Here is a 14,267-nt window from a genome sequence, read left to right on the forward strand (position 1 = left end):
TCAATCTGACAGGTTCTTCTGCTAGACGTTCCCAGCAAACCCTCACTATGCGTTTGGGCTTGCCTGGTCTGACCGGCATCTTCCCCCACCACCTGATCCAACTCACCACCAGGTGGTGATCAGTTGACAGCTCAGCTCCTCTCTTTACCCGAGTGTCCAAAACACATGGCCGCAAGTCCGATGACACGACTACAAAGTCAATCATTGAACTGCGGCCTAGGGTGTCCTGGTGCCATGTGCACTTATGGACATCCTTGTGTTCAAACATGGTGTTCGTGATGGACAAACTGTGGTTTGCGCAGAAGTCCAAAAACTGAACACCACTCGGGTTCAGATCAGAGAGGCCATTCCTCCCAATCACACCCCTCCAGGTCTCACTGTCATTGCCCACGTGAGCGTTGAAGTCCCCCAGTAGGACAATAGAGTCTCCAGGAGGAGCACTTTCAAGCACCCTTCCCAAGGACTCTAAGAAGGCTGGGTACTCTGAACTGCTGTTCGGTGCATAAGCACAGACAACAGTCAGGACCCGTTCCCCAACCCGAAGGCGTAGGGAAGCTACCCTCTCGTCCACCGGAGAAAACCCCAACATACAGGCACCGAGTCGAGGGGCTATGAGAAAGCCCACACCTGCCCGCCGCCTCTCACCATGGGCAACTCCAGAAAAGAATAAAGTCCAGCCCCTCTCAAGGAGATTGGACCCAGAGCCCAAGCTGTGTGTTGAGGTGAGCCCGACTATATCTAGCCGGTATCTCTCAACCTCGCGCACCAACTCAGGCTCCTTCCCCGCCAGTGAGGTAACGTTCCAAGTTCCAAAAGCCAGTTTCAGCAACCGAGGATCAGAACGCCAAGGCCCAAGCCTTCGGACACTGCCCGATCCACAACGCACCGAACCCCTACTACTGCCCCTCCCATTGGTGGTGGGTCGATGGGAGGGGGGACTCATGTAACTCCTTCGGGCTGGGCCCGGCCGGGCACCATGAGTAAATGCCCGGCCACCAGACGCTCGCTGGCGAGCCCCTCCCCCAGGCCTGGCTCCAGGGTGGGGCCCCGGTAACCCTGTTCCGGGCAGGGTACACAAGTCCTGTTTTTGTGTCTTCATAGGGGTTATTATGGATCACACTTTGTCTGACCTGTCACCTAGGACCAGTTTGCCATGGGAGACCCTACCAGGAGCTTTTGCTCCAGACAACATAGCTCCTAAGATCATTCAAGCACGCAAACCCCTCCAGCACGATAAGGTGGTGATCCAAGGAGAGGGCAAATAAGGTCAATATAAGGCAAATAAGGTTGAAAAACCCTGTTTTAGTCTTTAAGATCTTTTGTTCTCAGTGTGCTGAAGTCTTGTCCATCCTTTCACTTTGAGAATACAACTCAGGTGAGTTGTGGGGGTAAAGCTATGAACAAATACAGCAAATAAAGGCAAAGTCCAAGGAGAGCAGTGTATGTTTAACTGTATTGCAAGTTGTCGATGTCCAAAGAAAAACATGTATCTCTATTTTTTTTTCTAACAGGGCATCTGCCCTTTACACTGTATGAGAATTTCATAAGGATTGGACCAACAGAAAAGCTCCAAAATTGCTTGGAATAAAATCTTGTTACTTTGATTTACATTGAAAGTACAGAACGTTTTTGCCCTCTCCTGTAAAGTTACTGTTGTTTTTCACTGGACATTGACAATTTGATCATGTTCTGAACCATCCAACATCAATTACATGTTGTCCTGTGTTTTAGTCCAGGGTTTCTCAACCTTTCCCACTCCTGGGACCTGTTTAAAAATTCCAAAACATGTTGGTAGAGGTTTAATAGACTGATAAGTCTAAATTTGTATTTGGCATCAAAATACAACCAACTTTTAAGACTGAACTTTTTACAACTTGCAAAAACATTCCTGCAGATTTCTTTGAAAAACTAAAAGGAAATCTCCTGAAAAAAATGGAAGAATTCTGAAAAGGTATTATATGTAGTTGTTTAGGCTTCTGTGTTATATATACATATTGCCGCTGTCCAATGAAAAACATGTATCTCCATTTTTTGTGTTGTTTACTTTTTTTTACTCATTTGAGCTCAGCAGCTGTGCTTTACATTTTGTGAAAATTGTATGATGATTAGAGCAACAGAAATGGTCCAAAATTGCTTAGAATAAAAACATTTTCCATTAACTTACATTGAAAGTAAAGAACGTTTTTGCCCTCTTCTGTAAATTTACTATTTTGGAGATCTTTTTCATCGCACAGCGACGATTTGCATAAAGATAAAATTGGTTTCACATTCTTGAGAACAGAACTGAGAGGCATTGAATAGTGCAGCGGCTTCTTCGCTGAGTGGATTAACACAGCCTGAAGTGAATGGAGCTCATTGTTGTGGTGTATTGTGTTGGGGAATGGGATGTGGAAACACTAACCTACTGATACACACACTCACACATTGATTAAATTCACTCTCTCGAGAAAGCAGCGGGCAATCTGTGCCTCAATCACCTGAGCCCTCTTGGCTGCTTTTGACACACTCCTCCAGTGCTCCTGGAAGACAGACCTAGTTCCCTTTAGCCCCTAAAATGAGCTTTTCTGTCCACTTCACTGTATGTTTATAGATATCTAAGGAGCACTGGCCAAGGTTTTATAAAGCCAGACCATTTACCTTTCAACTTGCTGACAGCCTCTTCATTCCCTCTCTTCAGTCCTCACTATTCTTTCTGACACGCTTATATGTTGCTGCCAATGGACAGAGAAGAGCAACTCCATTTACTCTTTGGCTGGTCAAGCAGGTGGGTATTTGTAAACATGCACCTTGACTACCGATGCCTCTTTAATGTAGGCATAAAACACAGGTGCCTCGGTTGAACTATGCTTTGATTCTTCAGTTATGTATTTTCAAGTGAACTGGATTTTCATCATGTAAAAGTGTTTTTGTTGATTGTTGTTGTTGTTATTGTGGCAGTTGTGCACTTTTTTATGACATTAAAGCTGTAACTTGCTGTCTGTTTACCTGCAACTTTGTGAAGAGGAGTGAATTGTTTTCACAACAGGGGCTTCTCATTCCGTTCCTTTCACTCCTTATTGCTCACTAGCAGCTCAACACAGTGTCGCAATGTTTCACCCACAGAAAGCCAACAGTCTCCTACATCATCTGATAATAGATGATATGGACACGATATGTGGTACTAAACTATCCTATATCACTAAAGGATTCAGATAATCTAAAGAAATCTCTGTGTTCAAGGGGCGAAGCCAAAAACCAATATTGGATGGCTGTGATCTGTGTCTGTGCCCCTCAGGCGACAGCCGCAATTCTGTAGTTGAAATCATTCTGTGGGCTCAGGGACACTTCTGAATACCGGCCTGTAAGCACAGTTCCTTGCTGAATCTACAAATGCAAACTCTAACATGCACAAATGACACTGCACTTGAACTTGACCCAAAAACACTGCCGCCTTCTCTGGGCCTGAGCTCATTTAAGATGAGCTCAACACTACATTTTCACAGCTACAGCAGTTGGTCTCCTCAGGCGTTTACAGAGGGTTTTTTAGAAAAAGAGGTGATGAAACACGGGGGTAAACATGGCCCCCTCCCATTTAGATCAAATTCAAAATGGACATTTATTTTTCAAAAAATAATACAATTTCTCAGTTTCAACATTTGATGAGTTATCTTTTTACTATTTTCAATTAAATACAGAGGACGCATAATTTGCACATTATTTCAATCCATTTATTTTTATATTTTGCACAATGTCCAAACGTCTTTGGAAATGGGACTGTAAATCAAATTTATATCTTTCGAGGTTTTTCTTTAAAACCTTCTTTTTTACTCTAAGTTATCTGTCTGCTGTTATCTACAGTTCTATCCCTATGTACTAAAGCACTTTGAGCATTTTCATTGAATGAAAGATTAGAAAGTGTTCATTTGCATACAGTCTATTACAGAAAGAAGAGTCAGTACTTTTCCACTCAGCTCTGATGGCTTCATCACAGTTAAAAAAACACTGCTGAGCCAGTTTGTGTTTAAAATGAGACCAACAATTCTCTATAGGTTTTAAAAGCTGGACTCTGACCAGCCCAAACCATCAGTAAAAAACATTATGTTTTGTGGTAAGGTCCATGTTTTTGCACAAGAGTGTATATTAATTTTTATTATGCCATCCCTTTAAATAATGAAAGACAGCTCCTGGCTAAATAAAGTCTAAGAAGTCAGAGTAATTTTGGGTTAACACACTGATTCAGTAAATGTCACCTCCCCAACTTCTAATGCTTCTAATCCTTGTGCTTATAATTATCAGCAGGCTATGAACCATTGAATGACATCAATGAATGATTTAAATAGTATTTGCTTTATTAATGTATAACTAAAGCTCACTGTGAGCTGGCATGAGGCCTGGCTCTCTGAGCTTTGCTCTCCCACTGGCCGTTACGTCCATGACACGGTGAGCCACATTAAATAAAATATTGACTGTCGACATGATCAGAGAAATCGAAGGCTCCACAGAGCTCCTGCTTCACGACAGATGTGAACTTTTGCTTCTAGCTGAATGATAAATGAGGGCGTGTCAGGTTAGTTAGGAGTGATACTCAGTAAGGCTGGAAGGGAAGAAGGTCTAAAACTTGGAGGAAATGAACTGACTACAATATATTTTACCATCCAATGTACAGAGCATGTAAACATCTGCACACTTTTAAAAATAGGTTTGATACACTGGGCTTGGAATGTCTCTGGAATCAATCTGCTTTGTTTTATTTGTGTATCTGTGTCTATCTGTTAAAGTGGTCTGTGGTCTATGCATTGTTTATTTGAACTGTATTTGTTTCTTCAAGAGTTCAAGAGTAGTGAGGTCAGTAGTAGTAAATATAGTTATGTGTCCTCAGTTCTGGCCTTAGCTCTTAGCCTAGTCTTTACGGCTTAGATTAGCTGGAGAACGCAAGCACGTTGTTGCACTCATTAATGGTGTATTTTGGCTTGTTTACTGCATTTGATCTATAAATTTATTATTGGTTCCCACAGGTATCAGGTGATGTTTGCCTTCGTCATGTATTCCATGGGTTGATGTCGGTCCATCTTTGACCTTTCCAGGACCCGTGGAAATGTCAGCAATCGATCATCGCTGGAGTCTCTGTGACCTGCTCCAAAATGAAATATCAATAGTCTGCATTCATCCTTCTTACTTGCTTCATTAGCTCTTTCTTATCTTCCTTCCTTCCTTTCATTTTGTTCTTTTTGCTGGTTGGATTCTGTCTATGGGCTTTTTCCGCGAGTGAAAAATGGAATCACATTGTTTCAGATGATTTACGCTCATTCTGGTCAAGACCATTCGCTCCAAGTTGGAACAAATGTTCCTGTGGCACTGTTTGGCTCCATTGTGCCAAAGAAAAACAAGGGCACTGACAGATTTCCGCACTGACGTGTCAACTGCTAAGCCAACGATGAAAGATGCCATTAAAATGTACTGTTATCTGCAGCCTGACACGCTTCTTTCCACTTGTCACTCCAGCTGGATGGCTTTGTAAGTCTTGCATGACGATTGTTTTATGAGAATCGAGTGATAATTAAAGGAACATATGCGTACAGCATTGATTGCCATAGGACGCAATGGTACAGCAGCAGTCTGCTCTGCTTGCTGATGAAGTGAGCACTTGCCAATTATTTACAGCAGCCTCATTCTGCATGTAACATAGGACTTTTACAAACACAAATATATATATTTATTATATATATTAAAACAAAAATATTAAGAGCGATTCCATAAAAGAACCACTTTTGATTCCCTAAAGAACCCCCTTTTAATATGAGAACCCCAACAGAGGAAATTAAACACTGTAGAGCTCCTTCTTTACAGGTCAAGCTGATAAGCAACACAGATATTGTTCACAGCTTTTCTTGCTTTTCGTTGTGTCTCTAGATTCCTTTGCCTTTCTGACGCCTCTCAATCATCTATAAAGTGATGGCTTGACCATGTGCAACCCATTAATTCCATCCTTACTGCAACTGTATTGGATCAGAGTAGACATTTTTGGTGTTCCCTTTAGTTTTGCTGGTGCGGCGAGGCTAATTTACAAGTTTATAGCCAGTTGATTTTGTTCTAATATGCCTAAATCACCACACACTTGCCTTAAACTGTGTCCAGTTGTTAGGTAGTCTAAGTAGATTTGCCTGTGGGGGTTCTGACCTTATGATCTGCTATAAAACCAGACAAAAGTGCAGGCAATTCAAGACAAATCAAGCTTCAAGATGGCTGCTAATACTGTGTTAGCAATGCACTCTAAGCTGACTTTTGTCCATTTTCATAGATAACAGAATCACATAGAGTGTTAGAAACCACATCAGCAAGTCTATTTGAGACTACTTAGCAATTTATCTTGGGACATGGTTTGATTCAAGCGTGGTAAGTTAGGCTTGTAGTTTGCATGTTGCTTTGAGTAGCTTCCTTTACTTGTTAGCTACATTAGCTTCATAGGTCTAACACAAACTAAAGAAACAAACTTCAGATACCTACTATGTCTTGGCAGACTGTATTCGAAGTAAGAGCAACCATGGTGAAGATTTGTTTTTTATGCCTTGTGCAGTCTGTGTTTACAACGCTTGTAGCATGAGAGCTCAGACCTAGTCTCCTTCCACCATCTCATTCAGGTTCAATGCTTTTAATGCCACCAGTCTTGCTTCACGAACCCCCTCTGGAGAGAGAAATGAATCCATTAATGTGGTTGAATCAAAGAGACGAAATTCTTAAAGGCCAATCTGTAAGTTTTGTACAGACGAAGCTTAAAGAGGGGCTTTGGGGAGAAACAAAGAACCCTTGTTTACTTTCTCTTAATCAATAAGCCATTAAAGGTTTTCCTCCAGGCCTAATAGGACATCCAGTGGGGATTTACTGCTACCAACATACATATATCACTAAGGCAAGGCTAATTTCTGGCTTCAAGTGCACAGAACCTGAAATTCATTTGTTGCATTCATGGTGACTCAAAGCATTTGTCTGAATCCATGGGTTCCCTCAAGTTCATTCAAATTTTCATTCATGTCTGAAGCTGTGGTATATCGCGCATTGATTAGTCTCCTGTTGGTAAAAGGTGACATTCTATATTAGCAGTTTCTAAATGGGACGTGTGTTGTGATACTGGATTGAGCACAAACACATTCAGTGTAGTTTAATTGTAGGGAGGACCTGATTTTGTTCACACTGGATTTAAATTATATGGCAGCGTCAATAAACTATATATTCCAACACTTTTGTTTGCACTTCTTGTAGTTCATGGTGGATTTTGAGGTATGTTTTGGATCATTGTCCTGCTGTAGAAGACTGATCGTGTCACATTTGCTTCCAGAATTAGCTGATATTTTCCCCTTTACCCGTGAAGTGTTTTCTGTGATATTGGTTGCCACTCAACCCCAAAGCATAATAGATACACATCATGCTTGTCACTTAACAAGGCGTTCCTTTCATCAAGTGCTGCTCCTTTTTCTCTCCAAACATATGTTTTGTGATTGCGGATTGAGTTTCACTTTTACTTAATTAGGTCACAGACTTTGTTTCCAAAATGTCTCTTGCTTATATACAGTTGCAAAGAAAGGATGTGAACCCTTTGGGATTACTTGGATTTCTGCATAAATTGGTCATTAAATGTGTTCTGATCTTCATCTAAGTCACAACAATAGACAAACACAGTCTGCTTAAACTAACACCGCAAAAAAAATGATATGTTTTCATGTTTTTATTGAACACAACATGTGAACATTCACAGTGCAGGGTGGAAAAAGTATGTGAAACCCTAGGCTCATGACTTCTCCAAGAGCTAATTGGAGCCAGGAGTCAGCCAACCTGGAGTCCATTCAATGTGATGAGATTGGATGTGTTGTTGGTTAAAGGTGCCCTGCCCTATAAAAAACACACAAACCAGTTTTGAGTTTGCTGTTCTCAAGAAGCATTGCCTGATGTGAACCATGCTTCGCACAAAAGAGCTCTCAGAAGAGCTACATTCAAGAGTTGTTGTCTTGCATGAAGCTGGAAAGGGTTACAAAAGTATCTCTAAAAGCCTTGATGTTCATGTGTCCATGGTAACCCAGACTGTCTACAAATGGAGAAAGTTCAGCACTGTTGCTACTCTCCCTAGGCATGGTCATCCTATAAAGATGACTACAAGAGCACAGCGCAGAATGCCAATGAGGTGAAGAAGAATCCTAGAGTGTCAGCTAGGCTTACAGAAATCTCTGGTACATGCAAAATTTTTGTTGACAAATCTGCAATAAGTAAAACATTAACCAAGAATGGAGTTCATGGGAGAACACCACGGAGGAATCCACTGCTGTCCAAAAAAAACATTTTGGGGAACCTTTGAAGTTTGCAAAAGAGCACCTGGATGTTCCACAGCACTTCTGGCAAAATATTCTGTGGACAGATGAAACCAAAATTGAGTTGTTTGGAAGGAGCACACAACGTTATGTGTGGAGAAAAAGAGGCACACCAGCATCAAAACCTCATTCCAACTGTGAAACATGGTGGAGGGGGCATCATCGTTTGGGTCTGCTTTGCTGCCTCAGGGCCTGGACGGATTGATGTCATCAACGGAAAAATGAATTCCCAAGTTTATCAAGACATTTTGCAGGAAAACTTAAGACCATCTGTCCTCCAACTGAAGCTGAACAGAAGATGGGTGATGCAACAGGACAACAACTCAAAACATAGAAGTAAATCAACAACAGAATGGCTTCACCAGAAGAAAATACGCCATCTGGACCGGCCCAGTCACGGTCCTGACCTCAACCCGATTGAGATGCTGTGGCATGACCTCAAGAGAGCGATTCACACCAAACGTCCCAAGAGTATTGCTGAACTGAAATAGTTTTGTAAAGAGGAGTGGTCCAAAATTCCTCCTGACCATTGTGCAGGTCTAATCTGCAACTACAGGAAACATTTGGTTGAGGTTATTACTGCCAAAGGAGGGTCAATCAGTTATTAAATCCTTATTAAAGCCTTCCTGCAGGTACTTTGCTGTCATTTGGGGGTTTTGCTTTTTTTTTCTGACAAGCATTTTGTAATGGCATTTACAAAGTGGATATTGTGAGCTAGAAGCACTTTGACTTTTTTTTTTTTACCTTCTCCTTTGTAAGGATTAGTTAGCTTCATTTTCAGATCCTCATTCAGACCATTTAAGTCACTGTATATATGATATATGCTGTGTTCTCCATGACATCTACATAATATTTTGAAGGATAAATATATCACATATGTAATATATATATATATATATATATATATATATATATATATATATATATATATATACTCAGACTCAACAGAGCAACAGAACAGAAGGCCCAGTCCCCCATGGTGTGGAGTTTAGTTCTGGGGGTGAGGAGGCGATTTGTGTTCATAGAACGGAGGGATCGTGATGAAGTCAGTGGGGTGAGGAGTTCTTTCAGTTGTGTAGTAGCATTGCCATAAATGCACTGGTGGGTGAGAAGGGAAACCTTATATTCGATCCTGGCAGATCCTGTAAGATAAGATAAGATAAGATAAGATAAGATTTTACAGTATTACAGCAGCAGCAGAGTAACAGGAGTAAGGCACTCAGTAATAGAAATGGGAAACAGTATAAACCTTATCAACATTATAAATAATAAAAATTAAAGCTAAATCTCTAGACTATTTACAGGAAAATAAGGATAATAATAAAATAAAATAAGAGTTACATAGGAATCTGTATTGCACTTAGCATATTGCACAATGAAGAATGTTGGCATTCTGAATGTAAGTGTATATTGCATGTGTGTGTGGTCTACTGGGAGCAGTGCTGGTTGTACAGTCTCACAGCAGCAGGAAGGAAGGACCTGCGATAGCGCTCCTTCACACACTTGGGGTGAAGGAGCCGGTCACTGAAGGAACTGCCCAGTGCTGCCAGAGTCTCATGCATGGGGTGGGAGTCATTCTCCTGCATGGATGCTAGCATCCTCCTTTCTCCCAACGCCTGCACTGGGTCTAGAGGAGTCCCTAGGACCGAGCCAGCCCTCCTGATCAGTTTGTCCAGTTTCTTCCTGTCTGCAGTGGAGATGCTGCCGCCCCAGCAGACCACTCCATAGAGGATGGCTGATGCCACCACTGTGTCGAAAAAGGTCCTCAGGAGTGGCCCCTGCACTCCAAATGACCTCAGTCTCCTGAGCAGGTAGAGTCTGCTCTGTCCTCTCCTGTAAAGTGCAGCTGTGTTGTCTGACCAGTCCAGTTTATAGTATATATAAGAGTCCACTCTTTCAATGTCCGTTCCCTGGATGTTCACTGCTGGAGGGGGATGTGTGCGCCTGCGGAAATCCACCACCAGTTCTTTGGTCTTTGGAATGATCTATTTATATGTTCGCTCACATTAAAAATGTGCACTGTGAGAAAGTGAGAGACCATTTAATATCATTATTACTATTCATTTAAGATCTAGTCAAAACAGCCATTAGGAGTGGTGGGTAATAACGGAATACATATAACATTGTAGTACATGTTAATTAAGCCAGTACAGCCTTTTAATATCAAAATCTCAAAATAGCATTTCTACTAATTGATCTTAAGAATTTGGCATGAAAAACAACAAATTTTTAACAAATATGGCAAATAAGGTCATCCATCCATCCATCCATCCATTATCTTCCGCTTGTCCGGGGTTCGGGTCGCGGGGGCAGCATCCTAAGCAATGAAGCCCAGACCTCCCTTTCCCCAGCCACTTCCACCAGCTCTCCAAGGGGGATTCCGAGGCACTCCCAGGCCAGCTGGGCGATATAGTCGCGCCAGCGTGTCCTGGGTCTTCCCCGGGGTCTCCTCCCAGGTGGACTCGCCTGTGACACCTCCCGAGGGAGGCGTCCAGGAGGCATCCTAACCAGATGCCCGAACCACCTCAGCTGGCTCCTCTCGACGTGAAGAAGCAGCGGCTCTACTCTGAGTCCCTCCCGGATGACTGAACTTCTCACCCTATCTCTAAGGGAGAGTCCAGACACCCTGCGGAGGAAACTCATTTCGGCCGCTTGTATTCGCGATCTTATTCTTTCGGTCATTACCCAAAGCTCATGACCATAGGTGAGGGTGGGAATGTAGATCGACCGGTAAATCGAGAGCCTTGCCTTATGGCTCAGCTCTTTCTTTACCACAACAGACCGGTAAAGAGCCCGCATCACTGCTGACCCAGCACCAATCCGCCTGTCAATCTCCCGCTCCCTTGTACCATCACTCGTGAACAAGACCCCGAGATACTTGAACTCCTCCACTTGAGGCAAGAGCCTATCCCCGACCCAGAGAGGGCTCTCCACCCTTTTCCGCCTGAGAACCATGGTCTCGGATTTAGAGGTACTGATTCTCATCCCAGCCGCTTCACACTCGGCTGCAAACCGATCCAGCGAAAGCTGAAGTTCGCGGCCTGATGTCCCCAACAGGACCACATCATCTGCAAACAGCAGTGATGTGACCCTGAGGTCACCAAACCGGACACCCTCCATCCCTTGACTGCGCCTAGAAATTCTATCCATAAAAATTATGAATAGAATCGGTGACAAAGGGCAGCCCTGACGGAGTCCAACTCTCACTGGGAACGAGTCTGACTTACTGCCGGCTATGCGAACCAAACTCCAGCTTTGTTTGTACAGGGCCTGAATGGCTTGTAGCAAAGAGCCATGTACCCCGTACTCCCGAAGCACCTCCCACAGAATACCCCGGGGAACACAGTCGAATGCTTTCTCCAGATCCACAAAGCACATGTGGACTGGGTGGGCAAACTCCCATGAACCCTCCAGAATCCTGGAGAGGGTGAAGAGTTGGTCCAGTGTTCCACGACCAGGGCGGAAACACTGTTCCTCCTGGATCCGAGGTTCGACTATAAGCCGGACTCTCTTCTCCAGTACCCCTGCATAGACCTTGCCAGGGAGGCTGAGGAGTGTGATTCCCCTGTAGTTGGAACACACCCTCCGGTCCCCTTTTTTAAAAAGAGGCACCACCACCCCAGTCTGCCAATCCAGTGGCACCGCCCCCGATGTCCACGCAATGTTGAAAAGGCGTGTCAGCCAAGACAGCCCCACAACATCCAGAGCCTTGAGGAACTCAGGGCGGATCTCATCCACCCCTGGAGCCTTGCCACCAAGGAGCTTCTTAACTACCTTAGCGACTTCGGCCTCAGTAATGGACAAGCCTATTCCCATGTCCCCAGACTCAGCCTCCTCACTGGAGAACGTGTCGGTGGGATTGAGAAGGTCCTCAAAGTATTCCTTCCACCGCCCAATGACGTCTTCAGTCGAAGTCAGCAGCACACCATCTCCACTATATACAGTGCTAGTGGCACACTGCTTTCCCCTTCTGAGTCGCCTGACGGTTTGCCAGAATCTTCTCGGAGCCGACTTAAAGTCAGTTTCCAAGGCCTCACCAAACTCCTCCCATACACGGGTTTTTGCCTTGGCAACAACTGAAGCCGCAGATCGCTTGGCCTGTCGATACCTGCCAGCTGCCTCTGGTGTCCCACAGGCCAACCATGCCCGGTAGGACTCCTTCTTCAGGTTGACGGCATCTCTCACCTGGGGTGTCCACCACCGGGTTCGAGGATTACCACCCCGACAGGCACCAACTACCTTACGGCCACAGCTACATTCAGCCGCTTCAGCAATGGAGGAACGGAACATGGCCCATTCTCAGTCAATGTCCCCCACCTCCCCCGATATCTGGTCAAAGTTCTGACGGAGGTGTGAGTTGAAGATCAATCTGACAGGTTCTTCTGCTAGACGTTCCCAGCAAACCCTCACTATGCGTTTGGGCTTGCCTGGTCTGACCGGCATCTTCCCCCACCACCTGATCCAACTCACCACCAGGTGGTGATCAGTTGACAGCTCAGCTCCTCTCTTTACCCGAGTGTCCAAAACACATGGCCGCAAGTCCGATGACACGACTACAAAGTCAATCATTGAACTGCGGCCTAGGGTGTCCTGGTTAAGCTACCCTCCCGTCCACCGGAGAAAACCCCAACATACAGGCACCGAGTCGAGGGGCTATGAGAAAGCCCACACCTGCCCGCCGCCTCTCACCATGGGCAACTCCAGAAAAGAATAAAGTCCAGCCCCTCTCAAGGAGATTGGACCCAGAGCCCAAGCTGTGTGTTGAGGTGAGCCCGACTATATCTAGCCGGTATCTCTCAACCTCGCGCACCAACTCAGGCTCCTTCCCCGCCAGTGAGGTAACGTTCCAAGTTCCAAAAGCCAGTTTCAGCAACCGAGGATCAGAACGCCAAGGCCCAAGCCTTCGGACACTGCCCGATCCACAACGCACCGAACCCCTACTACTGCCCCTCCCATTGGTGGTGGGTCGATGGGAGGGGGGACTCATGTAACTCCTTCGGGCTGGGCACGGCCGGGCACCATGAGTAAATGCCCAGCCACCAGACGCTCGCTGGCGAGCCCCTCCCCCAGGCCTGGCTCCAGGGTGGGGCCCCGGTAACCCTGTTCCAGGCAGGGTACACAAGTACCGTTTTTGTGTCTTCATAGGAGTTATTATGGATCACACTTTGTCTGACCTGTCACCTAGGACCAGTTTGCCATGGGAGACCCTACCAGGAGCTTTTGCTCCAGACAACATAGCTCCTAGGATCATTCAAGCACGCAAACCCCTCTACCACGATAAGGTGGTGATCCATGGAGAGGTATATATATATATATATATATATATATATATATATATATATATATATATATATATATAAAATACAGTCTCTTTCACAGTTTCCCCTTGTTCTTGTGTCTGTTTCTTGCCCTGTGTTGTAGCCATGTGCTTTCTGTGCTTGTGTTTTTATTTTGGTTCTTTCTTTCCCTGCCTTTCCCATTAGTAACTTCACCTGTCTGTAGACTGTCTCCTCCATCTCCCAGGTGTTCCCCATTTGCTGTAACCTTTATCTATTTTTTATATATTTTACTGTTCTGTTTTAAAGCTTTAGATTCTGATAAGGTACAAATATCTACTTTTCACCTGGAACAAAAATATTTAAGATTCACAATTGAACCTTAAAACCACTGTTGTACCTCTGAGGGAACCTTTACATTGTTTGTACCTTGATAAACAAAAAATGCACCTTTATTTTTAACTCTAAACTTTAAATTTCTTTGTACCTGGTGTTTGTGTTTCTTTGTTTCAGCCTTGTAGTTAATTACTTTGTACTTTGCTAGTTTGTTTTTGTTATTAATGTCTGCATACACTTATATCCAGCCTCCCTGCTCATTGCATACATAACATACAGATTTTAATGCTTTGTTCCAGCTTAGATTACTGTATAAATC

The sequence above is a fragment of the Pygocentrus nattereri genome, chromosome 22 (assembly GCF_015220715.1).
Source record: "Pygocentrus nattereri isolate fPygNat1 chromosome 22, fPygNat1.pri, whole genome shotgun sequence".
In the NCBI taxonomy this organism is placed as follows: Eukaryota; Metazoa; Chordata; class Actinopteri; order Characiformes; family Serrasalmidae; genus Pygocentrus; species Pygocentrus nattereri.